We start from the raw sequence: 16,512 nt of genomic DNA, 5'->3' as shown, positions 1-16,512 counted from the left end.
ACTACATTTTCAAGTAATCTACAATATTTTCAAACAAAAACTCACCATAGAACAAGTCCCTGAGTTTCTACATACTTTTTGTGACTTTTTGAACCCTTTTTTATGTTCGATCTGTCCGCGGACAGTGCGCATGTCCGCGAACCGCGCACAATCACCCCTATAAAAGACCACGCCCTAGAGCTCATTCTCATTGTGTTTCTGGCTATCCTACAGAGCACAGAAATGTTGCTGCCAATTTGAAGATTTCCATCACGAACTTGATGGCATCTGTGGCTCCACTACTGCCACCTGGTGCTGCAGCTGCCTCAGCTCCACCCCCACCCCCTCCACCACCACCACCTCCCCAGGGGCCTAAAGAGGGGAACAGGAGTGAGGATGCACAGGAGGAAGAAGGGGATGATGAGAATGAGGTAGTGGAAGTCCCTACTACCAGCACTCAGCTTGAGTCTTGGGTGTGGCAGTTATTTACCATTTGCGGTAATGGTCCTAAGGCGCGTTCGAACCAAGTCACCTGCAATGAGTGCAAAATGGTACTCAGTCACGGGAGGCATGGTTCATACAGCTTTGGGACAACTACCATGGAGCGACACCTAAAGTCATTCCACTCGGGGGCCGTTCGCAAAGTTGTACCTTGCGAGGAACAAGCAGGTTGACTTCCTCTACTTCATCCTCTGTTTCCGATCCTGTCACCACAAGGAACACTCCTGTGGGACAGCATATTTCTCAAGCTGCCTCACAGGCCATACGCAATGCTGATGACCCTTACCTTTCGAGGGTCACAGTTGTGTGTATGTACTGCGACGCAGTACTGTGCAGGGGGAGAGACTTTGTAGTGCTTTTGAGGCTATCGTTTCAGAGCACGAAAAAGTCTGCTCTCTACCCAAGTGAAACCCACTCTACACCTTCCTCTCTCAGCTCACCCTTTCTTATCCCCGTGGTTGGTGTCCCCCTCTTACCCTTCTTTCCCCTCCTCTCCTAGTGTTTCTTGTATAAAAAACCAAACAAAATTTAAAACAACAAAAATCCACAAAAAATTGCTCTTTTCAGAGCCGCCTTTTACAGTTAAAAAATAGAAGTGAAAATAAATGAAGCAGGACTCTGTGTATTTTTTAGAAGTCCGCGGACAGTCCGCGGACATCTATCATAACCATTGCAGTTTTATCTGGGAGGAAGTGGTGGCTCTGAAAAGAGCCTTTTGGTGGTGTTTATTTGTGTTTGAAAAATGTGAAATGCTCAACACCTACTATAAAATGGATGCTGTAATTCCAAAAAAGGTTGCAATGCATTTTGTACATTTCTCAACAAAATCTGATTGCCAGCATAAGTAAGATGGTCCCCATCTCTGCGAAAAATGTATGTACTACGAAACATAATATTTTCATTGTGAAAAGAGGACATGCCACAATCTCTTAGAAAGGCACAAACAGCCTTATTGACATTGTGCCTTGCTTTCTCCATTTGTGGACCAAATGAAGAAGAATAAAGCTATATTTGTCTCTGCGCAATCCGTGAAATCTTATGGGGAGAATTTGGAAACATGTCCATGACCTTCCCAAGTCCTTCTTTCATTGCAAATTGCAAAGAAATCCAGACACATGTCCTAAACTGTTCCCTCCACAATCAATTACAATTATGTCTGGATGTTGCTATGTTTCCAAAGTAGCACAGAGATGTAGCAAATCCAACCACTTCATTCCACGTACTCCATGCCAGTGCACTTCCACATGTGGGAATCCACGGTCTACAGCTACTCCACAGCTTTCTGCATGCACCTTCAACCAATGTATCCACGAGTCTCCCAAAATCCAAACAAACTGTTTTTTGAAACACACAGCCATAGCTATCTGTTCTTCTCTCAGAAAAAAGAGTATCTGAGAAACTCTCTCCTGGCACAACACACCGACTAAAGCATGTTGAACTAACATATTTAAAGTAGAATATGAAGAGTTAACATACTCAAACAAAATTGCATGAACACAGTATGTTCAAAAATCAAACAACAATACTTGTACAAAAATGTAAACATTTATTTACTTATATTTATATACTGCACAAGCAGTCCATGGCATTGAGGCGCTGTTACTTACAAGAGCTTAGTTACATAAATAAGGGTATTCAGTGGTACATTATGAATTCCACAAGGCATACAAATGATATTTTGGTTGGTACAGTTAGTCAGTACAATACAGTTTATGCATTAAGAACATATGATATGTATTCAACTGGTGCAACGCATCTTATGTGAATAAGATAGTTTTCATGATTTTGAGGAAGGCACTGAGGGTCAATGTCAATTAAATAAATTAATGTCTAAATTAAAAACAATGCTATATACAAGCAAAATTCCTTATTTGTTTCCTTTACAATTGCAGTGAAGACCATTTTCCTGAAAAGAAGCAGCCGGATTTGAAGTACAAAGAACAACTAAGAAGAAACCTGCTCATTTAAAAAAAAAAAGTAAGTTGAACACCACCATAGTATTTGTACTATTATTCAAACACACTGTAAGGTTAATTCATGCTATTTCTGTGTCTAAAAATAGAGATTGTGCACCATTCTCTCTACAAATCCCCATTTCTTAAACAGAGATTTACAGGCAGAATGACGCACAATTTCTTAGTTTTCGACACACAAATAACCCAACTCAACCCCTAGAATTTTCATATTATAGAACAAACAACTGTTTTAATTGTATACCATTATATTTATTATTTCTACTTCTCCACAACACCAGCTTACTTTCTACTATCATCTGAACCCCAGTTTAGTAGCACATAAATTCAAGAATAGCCATCCCAACTAGTTGTAGTTGCCCAATGCACAATCACACTACATTACATACATCTTTATTATCTTACTCACACACTCATGCAAACAGCACACATACATTAAGAACACCCCAACCCATACCTTCTTTATTTTTTTCAACAGACCCTAAAGAATGCCTAGCAAAAATCAAGTCCGTAGAAAACAACGCAGAAACAGAGCAAATGAAAATAGAAGTGTCCAAAACAAGCATCCATCTCTAGCGGAATTTGTAAAAAAAGTTAAAACAAAACAGCTAATACAGTCATTTAGCGAAACAAAACAAGCTTCAAGTACAGAAACTTTGCCTCTTCTATCAAAATGTAAAACAAACCACAAAACAATTAGCAAAAAATCAGCTACCACTACAGATGAAACTGCTCCTATAAATCTTGATATAGTGCAAACTAAGCTTACCAAAAAAAGTATTTTAGCAAAAATGGTCCGTCACAGAGTCCTGCAAAATCTTTTAAAAACAGGAGAGAAATCAAACTCAACGCTGAAAACCTATCGTAGGAAATTAATCTTAGAAGCGTTGATAGACAGTGCAATCCTTCTCAAAAGAAACTTATTTATTTTAGTGTTAAACAAAATAAAACCACTAACAAAACTAATGACTAAATTACAAAAAAGACTTCTTAAGTATCTGTGGAGGTGAGTGGAGTCACACTACGAGCACAGAACCATACTTTAATGAAGAAGCATACAAACAAAAGCAAACAAATACAATTGCCATACATAGCAGTGGACAAGGTTATGAAAAAGTTAATAATACCATAATGGAACAAGAAATACTACTTACAAAAATATCCCCAGAAAACTTAGAATTACCTCTCCATTCAACTGAATCAGAACGTCTAGTATACAAATGGCCATGCACGTCAATGTGTAACATTCCCAAAGAATCTTTCAAGTCTTTACGCCAATTCCTCAATCAATATGTGAAAGGCAAAGACAAAATGAAAATTAAACTACTGCACAATATGGATACCTTTCCAGTGCGCAAGTACACAGGACTACAAGGACATTCATTGGCCTGCATTTCAGGACCTACTTGCAAAACCACCTTCCATTATATAAAAATGATATCAACACATCATTCAACTATAAGAAATCTAGTCTATAAACTGCACTATGCTAAAAGTCCTGCTTTAGCACTAACCAATTTAAATAACATTCTTCTACATGGCACAGCAAAAGACCTACTTGAAGAAATTGACTATATCCAGAAAAACATATTTTGCACGTGAAAGCCACTTACAGAATGAAATAGCTTTAAAGCAAATTAGCAACAATTATGTGATGGCAACCTTCTACTGCACACATACTAAAAAGAAATACTGAAATTTAAAAGTACATCTGCTGAAATATCAAACCATGTGTGTGTATGTTGCCGTAGAACGTTCTATAAAAGTAACACAACAACTGTAGACCTAACATATAAAATAGAAAACAATGATGATTCTAAATGGTTTGAATTAGCTATCTACCTTATAGCAGAAAACAAATACGAAATAACTGACCCCTTAATACTTTGCAGTTACTGCACTACAAAACTTGACAACAACCAAACTCCTTCACGTGCTATCACAAATAATTTGGAATTATTTCCACTACCAAAACCCCTACAACAACTCAATTTATATGAGAGCATCATAATTCAAACAGTGCACCAAATTCAAGCTATAATATGCCTTCAAAAATTACCTCCCTCTGAATTAGTGAAACGTATTCGTGGAAAAGTAGTGTATTTACCATTAGATCTAAAAGAAAATGTGCACACTCTAGGAGTGCAACGTCCAATGGAGCAATCTTTAATTATCTTAGTAAATGGTGTACCTACAAAAGACAAACAAATTTGGCAACAACTGGTAGATTTACATAAAGTTAGACAAGCTTTGCAACATCTAAAAGACATTAATGAATATTACAAAGAAATGAATATTGAAGAAAACTTGAAGGATACCACTGCAATAATTCAAGAGACACAAGAAGCTGGCCAATTTGAGCTCCTAGATCCTGCTACAATATCCAATAGTTTAGACCATTATATAATTCACCCATTGCATTCTAAAGACGCCATAGAAGATGCACTAGAAATGTACCAAATGCGTCAAACAAAAGGATCACCAATCAGCGTATGGGAAAAAAGTATAGAAGCACGTGCTTTTCCTCTACTTTTTCCTACTGGCAAAGGAGGAAGTTACGATGATAGACCTATTCAAATAACAGCATCAGAATATTGCTCATTACGGATGTATTCTGAAGATCGCAGATTTAGACAAAATGTGGAATACATATTCCACCTACTCTTTGAAAGTGAACTAGCAACTTTATGTTACGGAGTTGCACACACATTAAAATCAGGATGCCACTTTCAAAATATGTCAGCTACACAATTATTACAAAAAGTGCAACAAAAAGGTGAGGTTTTACGATCAAATATTACAAATCTATTAGCAAATATGCGTGGTACTAAAGAATACTGGCTTCGACGTCACGGAGATGTACGTTGTATGATAAGAAACCTTGGCCCACCCACTTGGTTTGTTACATTAAGTTGTGCAGAATATGCATGGGAAGATTTGCATGATTTCCTATGCATATCAAACAAAAACAAAACAAACATTGATATACTAACACCTGGCGAACTTTGTTCTCTAGATCCTGTTAATGTTTCAAGATATTTTCACCATTGCTTCATTGCTATGCTACACTTTATTTGTAATAAAACTGTTCCTCCCCTTTGAGAAGTGCAACACTTCTTTTGGAGAAAAGAATACCAAGCCAGAGGAGCACCACATATCCACATGCTTTTATGGATTAAAGATGCTCCTAAATTTGCTCAAGACAGTGACGCCACTGTTTTACAGTTTATTGAAAATATGTCACTTGTCAAATTCCATCAGAAGCAACAAATAGTGATCTCCAAGCACAAATTTTACAATTTCAAAGACACAAATGTGGCAAATATTGTCGTTGCAAATACAAAAACAAAGGGAAATACTACACCAAATGCCGGTTTGCTTTCCCTAGACCGGTTACAAAAACAGGTCAAGTGAACAGCTTCATGTCTGCAGTTAGACATAGTGTTAAAGGCAAATCAACTAAAAATACATATTACATAAAAAGAACAGAAGAAGAAAATATATCAATGCAATCATTGCCCACTTATGGAATGCAAACATAGATGTGCAATACATTGCAGACAATTCCACTGCAGTTGCACGATATGTTACAGCATACTTAACCAAAGCAGAAAAAACAGAGCTACAAGACCTCTGGAATGAACTGTCATCAGACAAAACACTGTCTCAAAAATTATACAGCTTGGGCATAAAAATGCTCTCCCATAGAGAATGTGGCTCCTATGAAGCAGCAGATCGTTTAACTGGTAATGATTTGTATGGAAAAACTGAAAATATAGTATAGCTAAGTCTTGGTCCTGCTAAATCTAGAAAAAGAGTTCTAAAATCATACGAAGATTTAGAAACAATAGCCAAACATGATCCCAACAGCCAAGACATTTTAAAAAACAATTTGTTGGACACATACTATCCAAACAGAAGTACTACTTTGGAAACCATGTGTCTATACCACATAGCCCAAAACTTCACATACAACAATAATATAAAACCAAATGGAAAAAAAGGTAGATACAGAGTGACAAATTGTGAAGGCAGCTTAGTAAAACTCAACAAACCAAATTTAATTAATTATATCAAATTGTCATTAAAGAATCCTCAACATAAAAAACTATATCACATGTCCCTGCTACAACTGTTTAAACCATGGAGAAAAGAATAAGAAATACTAGATAACTATGACTCCTATGAAGACGCTTTCAAAGCAAATGAAAGCACTATAACTGATGTAAACTTTACACAGTACAAAACAATGTTGCACAATGAACAGCAATACAAAGAAGAACTGCAGGCCCAACTAGATAAGGACACTCCTGACAGTAGTCAACCTTCTGTAACAGGAAGCCAAGAACCACTGGGAGAGCCACTAATAACAAATGAGGCAGAATTAGCTATGACAGAAGTAGAAAACACCATGTGTCAGTATGACGATAAAGACGACTTAACTATACTATAATCAAAACTAAACAATGAACAAAGTAGCATTTTTGAAGAATTTACAAAAGAAATTGCACATGGTGTACAACATGAAAACAAAGAATGCCCCTGCCAAAATTACAAACCTATACTACTGTATGTCAGTGGTGAAGCTGATTCTGGCAAAACATTCTTAATCAAAATCATCAGTAAATTCCTTGAACAATTGACAAACAACAAACTGTCAGCTGCTGTCACTGCCCCCACAGGTTTAGCTGCCTACAACATAGGTGGTGTCACTTTACACCGATTACTACTCCTGCCAGTAGAACACCAAAACAAATTAGACTATTACAAACTTTCTACAGAAGCGGCAATGGAACTACGCAGAGTATTAAAACAAATGAAAATGCCACTAATAGATGAGGTGAGCATGTCTCCAACCTAATGTTGGCCTTGATTCACCTCAGATTACAAGAAGTACTCAAAACAAACTATGAAGAGCTCTTTGGAGGAAAACACATTATTGTTTTTGGAGATCATTTTCAATTGACACCAGTGAAGGTGAGCCTATTTTTAAAACCTTAGGGCACAAACTCTGCCGTAAAACTGTTGGCAGCAATGGAAATGTCAACCTTTGGCAACAAACATTTCCAATACAGAGAATTAACAGAAAATATTCGGCAATCTGCAGATCTCACTTATGCCAACATCTTAAAAAGTATTAGAGTTGGTATATTATCTCAAGAAGCACAAACAATATTGAAAACCCAGCACATTCATGCACTTTATGGCCATAATGCATGTGCTACGGATGTTATGGAACAATTAGCCCACAAAATGTAAATTGTATGGCCTTAATACCAACTCTTGCAAGCTGTTTCAAATTCAATGAAACAATGTTAAAAAAAGAAATGCAACCAATAATTGAAATTAGCGCCACAGACAAACTAGACATACATGGTATGACACTACCCATGTGTGAACAAGCCACAACAAGTCTAAATAGTTTAGAAAATTCAATCTCCAGCACAGCTGGATTGGAAAAAATATTAAAAGTATCCTTAAATTGCAGAGTAATGATTAAACGTTACCTTGACGTGGATCAAGGACTAGTTAATGGAGCACTGGGTACAGTTGTTGGCTTTCAAACATACCCACCTGACAACAATATTCAGTTTGTCAATATTCTCTTTGACAAACTTTCAGAAGTGAAAAGGATAGCACGCTCAACAGCTTGATTCCTTCTCTTCAAAGACATGTATGTACGAAGAGAACAATTTTCTCTAACTCTTGCATATGCAGTCACCATTCATACATCACAAGGTCTTACACTAGACAAAACATTGATAGACATTTGTAACACAGTCTTTAAAGAAGTCATGAGCTACGTAGCACTACCATGCTTACGTACACTTGACAGTCTTTTTCTAATCAACTTTGATGCAAGTAAAGTAAACGCTGATATTCCTTGCATTTCAGAATACAATAGACTTTGTTCACGATACACTCCCATCTAAAAACATATCCTATTCCACAAAAAGTAAAATGTTCTAAAAGAAAACTAAATCAAACAGAAATGCAACAGGATGTCACTGCAAATCCTCCAAAGAGATTAAAAGAAACTAATACTTCATCAAGTACCACAATCAAAAAAGAACCTATTAGGGATAGTAAACCAGGGACTTCTTCAAAGAAGGAAGACAAACTTTAAAAAAAGCACTCAGATACAGAACTACCTGGTCCATTTAAACTTTCAAATGTAAATGGTGTAAGTTGCTACGCAAATGTAGCAATGACTATTCTATTTCAATTACCACCAATAGTTGACAACATTTACTTACACATTACAGACCAATTGTGTTTGCAAATGTTAGTACTTCATAGAAACGCAACAAACAATCCTGACAACACGTATAGTGTTTATGGAATAAGACAACAATTGGGCTTCTGTGCTGGAATGGTGAAATTCACTATAAACTCACAGGAAGATCCACAATAATTTCTAATGTACTTACTACAAGTACTGGAAAACAAAAACATACCTATAAATGAAATCTTCCAGATTTCATACATGTGGAAACATACATGCACTCTGTGCAACAATGTGACACAAGAACAAATCCCCAATGAGCGCTTTGTGTATGTATCAATACCTAATTGTGAATCCGTTCCATTTCAGCAACTTGTTCAAAATGCAAACCATGGTAGATTATGTACTACTTGCAATTCAGATAATCGCTCCACCTTACTAATACAAACACATAATAAAAACGTAATACTAGTGCTTCTACGTTTCAATGCAGATGGTACCAAAAACAACTGCAAGCTGACTGGAATCACACATGGTCAAGTATCACTTGGTAAAAAAACCTTCACAACAATACGTATAATCTACCACACAGGAGCCACAACCAATGCAGGTCACTATACTGCATATATAAAAAAGAATTGTGGATGGTTCGAATGTAATGATTGTACCATTACTCTAAAGCAGAGATTACCTGCAAATCTTACAAATGCTTATTTAATCTTCTTAAAACCAAAATTTATGAATTAAACTGTACTTAAACATTAACTAAACTTTTATTAGAAAACTATAAACTGTTACAATATGCCAACAGCTATAAAACTGCCCAAGATTCTAGAAGATTCTACAACAACTAAACAGATAAATGAATACCACTAAATTATATAAAAAAATAAACAGTTAGAATACGCCACCTGGTATCTAACTACCCCAAGATTTTCAATAACCAAACAGATAAATCAATACCACTACATTATAAAAAAAATAGACAGTTAGAATACACCAAATGGTATCTAACTACCCCAAAAGTGTACAATATACGAACAGATACATCAAAACCACTTCATTGTAATTTCTTTAAACCAAAATGTATTAACTAAACTTCTATTAGAAAACTATAAACTGTTACAATATGTCAACAGCTAAATAACTGCCCCAAGATTCTACAACAACTAAACAGATAAATGAATACCACTAAATTATGTAAAAAATAGACAGTTAGAATACGCCAAATGGTATCTAACTAACACAAAATTTTACAATAACCAAATAGATAAATCAATACCACTTCATTATAACAAAAAATAGACTGTTATAATATGTCAACAGGTATCTAACTGCTCCAAAAATCTGCAACAAGCAATATATAGAGCATTAGGCAGAAACAACAAGTGAACACTGAAAACAAACAAACAAATAGACTATAGCATAACAGTTTTTTTTTTTAATCCAACATGGATTTTTTGTTCTTCCACAGATCCAATGATCTTAGCAACAAACACAGAAACTGAGCAAATTGCACAGTACACTGGTTTGTAATCTACTAAATATGAGGGTTAAAAAAAAAAATGTTGATTATTCAATGTTATAAGTTTTTACAAAATACCAATACTAATATGATCTTTTCTTTTATCACAGAAATAAACAAGAAATACATGTACTCCAGTTACTTAACCAAACAGTAAGTATATTATATTAAGTACAACCATCACAGCAAATAATACCCATAGTGACATAATATGCTGCCTATAAATTTGATCTTGTCCATACACCCAAGACTATAGACCCTGCCCACAACCACCACAGCATATCACACCCATAGTGGCTTATAACTTTGTTGCTTATAAATGTGTTCTTGGATCCAAAAGTTATAAGCCACTATGGGTGTGATATGCTGCAGTGGTTGTGGTCAGGGCATAGAGTCTTGGGTGCATGGCCATGCTCCCAAGACTCTATGCCCTGGCCAAAACCACTGCAGCATATCACACCCATAGAGTCAAACATTTTAACTATGCCATACGGACACTTTTAATGTCCGCGGACATCATGAGTGTTCTTAGAACAGTTTCAACTTTACTGCCTATAAATTTGATCTTGTCCATGCACCCAAGACTATAGGCCCTGCCCACAGCCACCACAGCATATAACACCCATAGTGGCTTATAACTTTGTTGCTTATGAATTTGTTCTTGGATCCCAAAGTTATAAACCACTTTGGGTGTGATATGCTGCGGTAGTTGTGGCCAAAGCATAGAGTCTTGGGAGCATGGCCATATGGCCACAACCATCGCAGCATATCACACCCATAGAATCAAACATTTCAACTATGCCATATGGACACTTTTAATGTCCGCCGACATCATGAGTGTCCTTAGAACAGTTTCAACTTGCCTACGAACAGTACGGACAGACATAACGTCCTCAGGACACCCTCATTTCGTTTATTTACGAACATCCCAGGACACATAATGTGTCCTAAGAACACTTTGAACATGCTTGTGAACATCTGTTCTTAGAACAATTTGAAATTGCTTGCGAACAGAACAAACAGGCTTACCGTCCTGAGAACACACCCATTTTGTTTATTTTCGAACATTTCAGGACACCCCCAGTGTTCTTAGAACACTTTCAGCTTGCTTGTGAACAATACGGACAGGCGTAGTGTCCTCAGAACACCCCCATTTCGTTTATTTAGAACATTTTAGAACATCCGCGTTGTCCGCGGACAAAGCTAAAACAAACGGGGGGGTCTACCACCTAAATAAATAAAACATTTAACCCATCTCTTACTCTCCAACCCTCCCCAAACACTTTCACACAACAACACACTGTACTAAATAGTATTTTTCAACAAGGTTTTACTGCGCTGTCCGCGGACGTCCGCGAATACAAGATGACGGGTGTTCCAGAAAATCTGACGCACTTCACGCTCTTCACCGTCCAATCAACGAACACGTTGCATGTCCGCGGACATGACGCAAGCCGATTGGCCAATCAGGACACTGTCCGCAGAGCGAACAGGGAAGTGTGTCCGCCGACCGAACATAGATATCACTAATTTCTTTTGACCTATTGTTTGCTCATTTTATAAAAAACTACTGGACGGATTTTCACCAACCAAGCCAAAGTTTGGTAAGGATTCGTCCGGGGGAGAGCAAAGTTATAAGCCACCCAAAAAGGGCTCTTCCTATGGAAACAGCAACTTAACCATAACTACACAGCCACTAGGGTGGCTGTGTAATTACCCATGTTTCTTGTGATTTGCCTTTGAATGTATGATTTAAAGCAAAGTGTAATGTCCTCTGTGGATTAAAATGTTATAGATTTTGCCGTGCTAGCACTTTCTAAGCTAAGTGACCTTTGCAATTTAAAAACCTTTAGTTGGGGTGGCAAACACGATTTATGGAAACTACAATGATTTTGAAATGTCCCTTAATAGTTTTCACATCTACGCTGTCAACTAAACTTTAAATATTGATCCTTTATGAAGGTGCTGCTAAATGGTATGGTGTCAATTCATCATGATGTCACCCTTTGCCTAGAGGTATCATTTATTTCTTAGATGATGAAGTGCCAAGCATATGACAGCATTGCATAGTAAATGGTTCTGTCTTCTTGAGAGAGTTGAAAGCTTCTGTCACCTTACCAGACTGATCATTTTAATATTTACAGAATCACTGTATCATATGTTTCTCTTGCAACATAAATACACATGAAATAAAAGAATCATCTAGCCCGTCAATGTTTCTGTCTGTTGTAATACTATCCCACACAAAGTACAGGGCAGTCTGATTTGACAGAATGACCTTAAGAAATAGCAGGACTGGCACTGTGAATGACTGTGAGTCTATTTTACTCCATTCCAGTCCATATTAGCACTCATCTGAGACAGATGGTGCCATCACCACGTATGTTTGTGAACTCTTAGATAAGCACAACTAATGTATTTAGGAACTTACTGAAACACACAAATAGTTGCTGCGTTGGTCCTGATTGAACTTTCATGTACAACTTTCATGATTCAGTTTAAGATTCAAGCATGCTTGGTCTACAATTATATAAATAGTGTAACTTCAGTTCAACTTTGTGAAGTTTCTAAAGCAACTGTAAAGGCTGTGTTGCCGTTCACGCAACACAATATTAGTAATTTATTTTTCCTGTACTGCATCTATAATATAAGTGCCAGAAAGCTTACAACAAGGCTTAGTCTTAACCTACTACCTTTTGTGGCTAATAGAATGTCCTGGAAACAAAATGGCGACCCAAGTTTCCACCATGACTACATATAACTGGAACCCAATGTGCTTGCTTTGCGTTTCTGTCACTGGTATTTAAAGCCCAGGTGAAAATATGAAATTCCTCATTTGGAAATGTTGGGACTTATGCAGTGCTGAGATATTTATTTTTTGTTGTTTGCATGTGCTTTTAGGCTCTGTTGAAGCCTTGGACAATGTATTCCTGCTCTATAAAGGATTAGAGACTTCTGTACAGCCTTTTTTGTATAACCGCCGGCGTTGAAACCAACTTGTTTTATTACTATGTGATAAAGACTTCTTTACATTTATGGAAAAATCTTTTAGAAATGATATTCTACTGTTCAGCTGGTGTATTGGCTCTGTATTTTAAGAGTTAGCAGACCGATTGTATTTGTTGATGTGTATATCATGTTTTCTGAACAATGTTCACATAAACAATATTGATTGAGTTTGAATTTGTGATCAGAAGTACAGGCAGAGACAGGAGAACTCTGGAGCAGTTGAGTGAGAGCTAGAACATGAAAATAGGCTTCAGTTGAGGGAAAGGTAGACATTTAAAATAGGCTTTTATGAAGAAAGATAAAATTAAAAGATAGGGTCTAGTTGAGGGACGGTAGAAAATGAAAATAGGTCTTAGTTGAGGGAGAAAAGGAAACTTACAATACAATTTGGTTGAAGGAAAGGAAGAAATAGCATACTATATATGCATGACAATCAGGGAGTAATGACTCCCATTGACACTGTTCATCACATACACACGTCACATTTATTGTCAGTGACTATGGACTGAGGTGAAAATATCATGATTGTTTGCAGAGAGGCAGGAGATTACATTCAGTGACTATAATTGCCCATGATACATTTTAGTGATGAGACAAAATAATAGTTGTGGTTAAACAATCTTAGAGGTTTTTGGTGGCAGAATATACCATGCATTGGGTATACTAGGTGTGCCAACCTTTAATAAGAGATCAGAGAAAATGGCAAGATTTGTGTTGAGACAAATACAAAGCGACTAAGAAAAAGAGTACTTTCAATGAAACAAACTGAGTGTACCATCATTTTGTGATGTGTCAAAATAGTAGGAAGAAGATATTTTGGAATATACATTGATTATTTTGTATAGGGTGTGGCAGTTTATTGTGATGGATGAGAGGTAATGCATGTTTAAAGATTTGTTGAGAGATGAAATAGCAGTTGTAAAGAAAACATCTTAGAAATGTTAGGAAGCAGCCAAGTACATTAATTTGTTGGAATGGGTGTGATTGTTTTTTTTGTAGTGGTTGAAAGAATATTATTTTCAGAGATGTTTGCCAAAGCAACCTAGTAATTGTGAAGACGGAATCTTAAAATTGTTTGAGGGCGGACGAATACATTCAGTGGCTGTGATGGATGAGGCAAATTATCTGATTGATAAAATAAAAATTATAGTTATGAAGGTTTGCGATCAAGACAAATAGTAGCTGCTAAGACAAATGCTTGGATCTTTCTGGAGTCAGGAGTGTATATTCAGTGACTATAACTATATTTACCATATTTTTGTGACAGAAAGAAATTGTAGTTCTGAAGAAAAATCTGTAATCTTCTTTTGGAAACAGTTTAGTCCATTAATTGTTTATTGTGGATGTGCTACCAGTTTGTGATGGATAATTTAAATTACTGGCTGTGAAGATTAGCGATGAGACACAATAGTAGTTAAAACAAATCATGTATGTAATTATTTAGAGGCAGTTGAGAATATTCTGTAGCTATAGTTGTGTATGCCATATGTGTGTGGTTAGATACAATAGTTGCAGAATAAATTACATAGAATTGTTTGGAAGCAGATTAGTACATTCATTATTTGTTTTGCATGTGCCAATGTATTATGATAGATGGCATAAAATACTAATTGCAGAGATTTGGGGTCAGCGAAAATAGTAGTTGTAAAGAAACACATTGAGAATTGTGTGGGGGCAGGAGAGTACACTCAGTGGGTGTAAGTGAGTTCACCACTATTTTGTGATGAGATAAAATAGAAGTTGCAAAGAAACATTCTTAGAATTGTTTGGGGGCAGTAGAGTACATACACATGTTGTGCTTTGTGTGTCAGGTTTTTGTGATGGATGAGAGAAAATATTACTTGTGAAGATTGTGTGTTTGTTTGTTTGTTTATTTATTTATTTGTATTGCACTCCAGACCCTTAGGTATCGGGGCACAGGGTTTAAAGGAAATTTCAAAGCTTAGTAACAAAGTAGGACAGCATAAATACAATACATTCTATACATAGCAAAATACACAGTAAGACAGTAAATATGCATTGTAGAGATATACATGAGCATACATATATACATGAGTATACATTGTAGATATATACATGGGCAGAGAAAATCAGATACTGATTGGTTATAGAGCTATCCAAATGATGGAAGGTTTAGAGGTCGGTGGTTTTGAGCCGGTTGATGCAGTAAGATCTGAAGCTATGATATGACTGGTCTTCACGGATGGTAGGTGGAAGGGAGTTCCATAGTTGGGCTGCTTTAACCGGAAAGTTACTGCCTCCTACTTTGGAGAGTTTGAAACTGGGGACACGGATGGTAGGTGGCAGGGAGTTCCATAGTTGGGCTGCTTTAACCGGAAAGTTACTGCCTCCTACTTTGGAGAGTTTGAAACTGGGGACGTGGAGGCAATTAGTTTGGGGTAGTCTGGATGGTCTGGTGGAGGTCCCTCTATGTAATCTCTCTGTTAGATAACTAGGTGCTGCATTATACAGGGATTTGTATGCAAGTGAGGGAATGTTCAACTTGATTTTGTGATTTGTCGAGAACCAATTATTTTGACGCCTAGTTTCAGAAATATATTCTCTCCAAGCTACTCCCAAGGCCACTCTGAGGGCATTGTTTTGAAGTATTTGGATTTATTTGATGATTAATTTGTTGGATCCAAAGTAGAGGGCATTGCAATAGTCAAGCCTGGACAGAATGAGGGCTCTGGCCAGGATAATACAGATATTGTTGGATAGGAAAGGTTTGCCGGTTCTTATAAGTTTGCAAATATACGCAGTAGTGGAAGCCATGCTGTTGCCTTGTTTGGAGAAGGAGAGGGTTGAGTCCAGGTAAAATCCCAGGGTTTTTACCTCATTAGCCACTTTACTAAGGTTGCCATCAATTATGAAGGACGTGCATTGAATGTAAGCGTACCCAAAACCTCACCCCCCTTAGTGAGAGGCAATAAAGGACACACCCCAGGAGGGAATGAGACCAGGACCAAGTGCGGGTGAGATCAAAAGGGTTTTTATCTAAATCAATATAGGGCATGCAAAGGACTCTGCAAACTCTGAGAGTGCTCTGTCTGACAATAGCAAAGACAGTCATACTTATTACAGAAAAATATGTCACACCTAAAGTAGCTGTAGGGGGCACATAGTCGTTGGGATTGGGTGGCATCATCTAGAACTATATACAATATCTACTGTGCTGTTCCACGATTGCCGGAGATCCACGTGGTGCCAGTGCTGGGTGAACGGTCAGCTGGGCTCATCGGGGTGGAGTGGTGAGCAGGACACAGCTTGCAGTGATGATTGGTGGCTGGGTTGCTACT

Source organism: Ambystoma mexicanum, chromosome 6q, assembly GCF_040938575.1.
Source record: "Ambystoma mexicanum isolate Mex_15411 chromosome 6q, UKY_AmexF1_1, whole genome shotgun sequence".
Taxonomy (NCBI): Eukaryota; Metazoa; Chordata; class Amphibia; order Caudata; family Ambystomatidae; genus Ambystoma; species Ambystoma mexicanum.
This window is presented reverse-complemented; position numbering follows the sequence as displayed.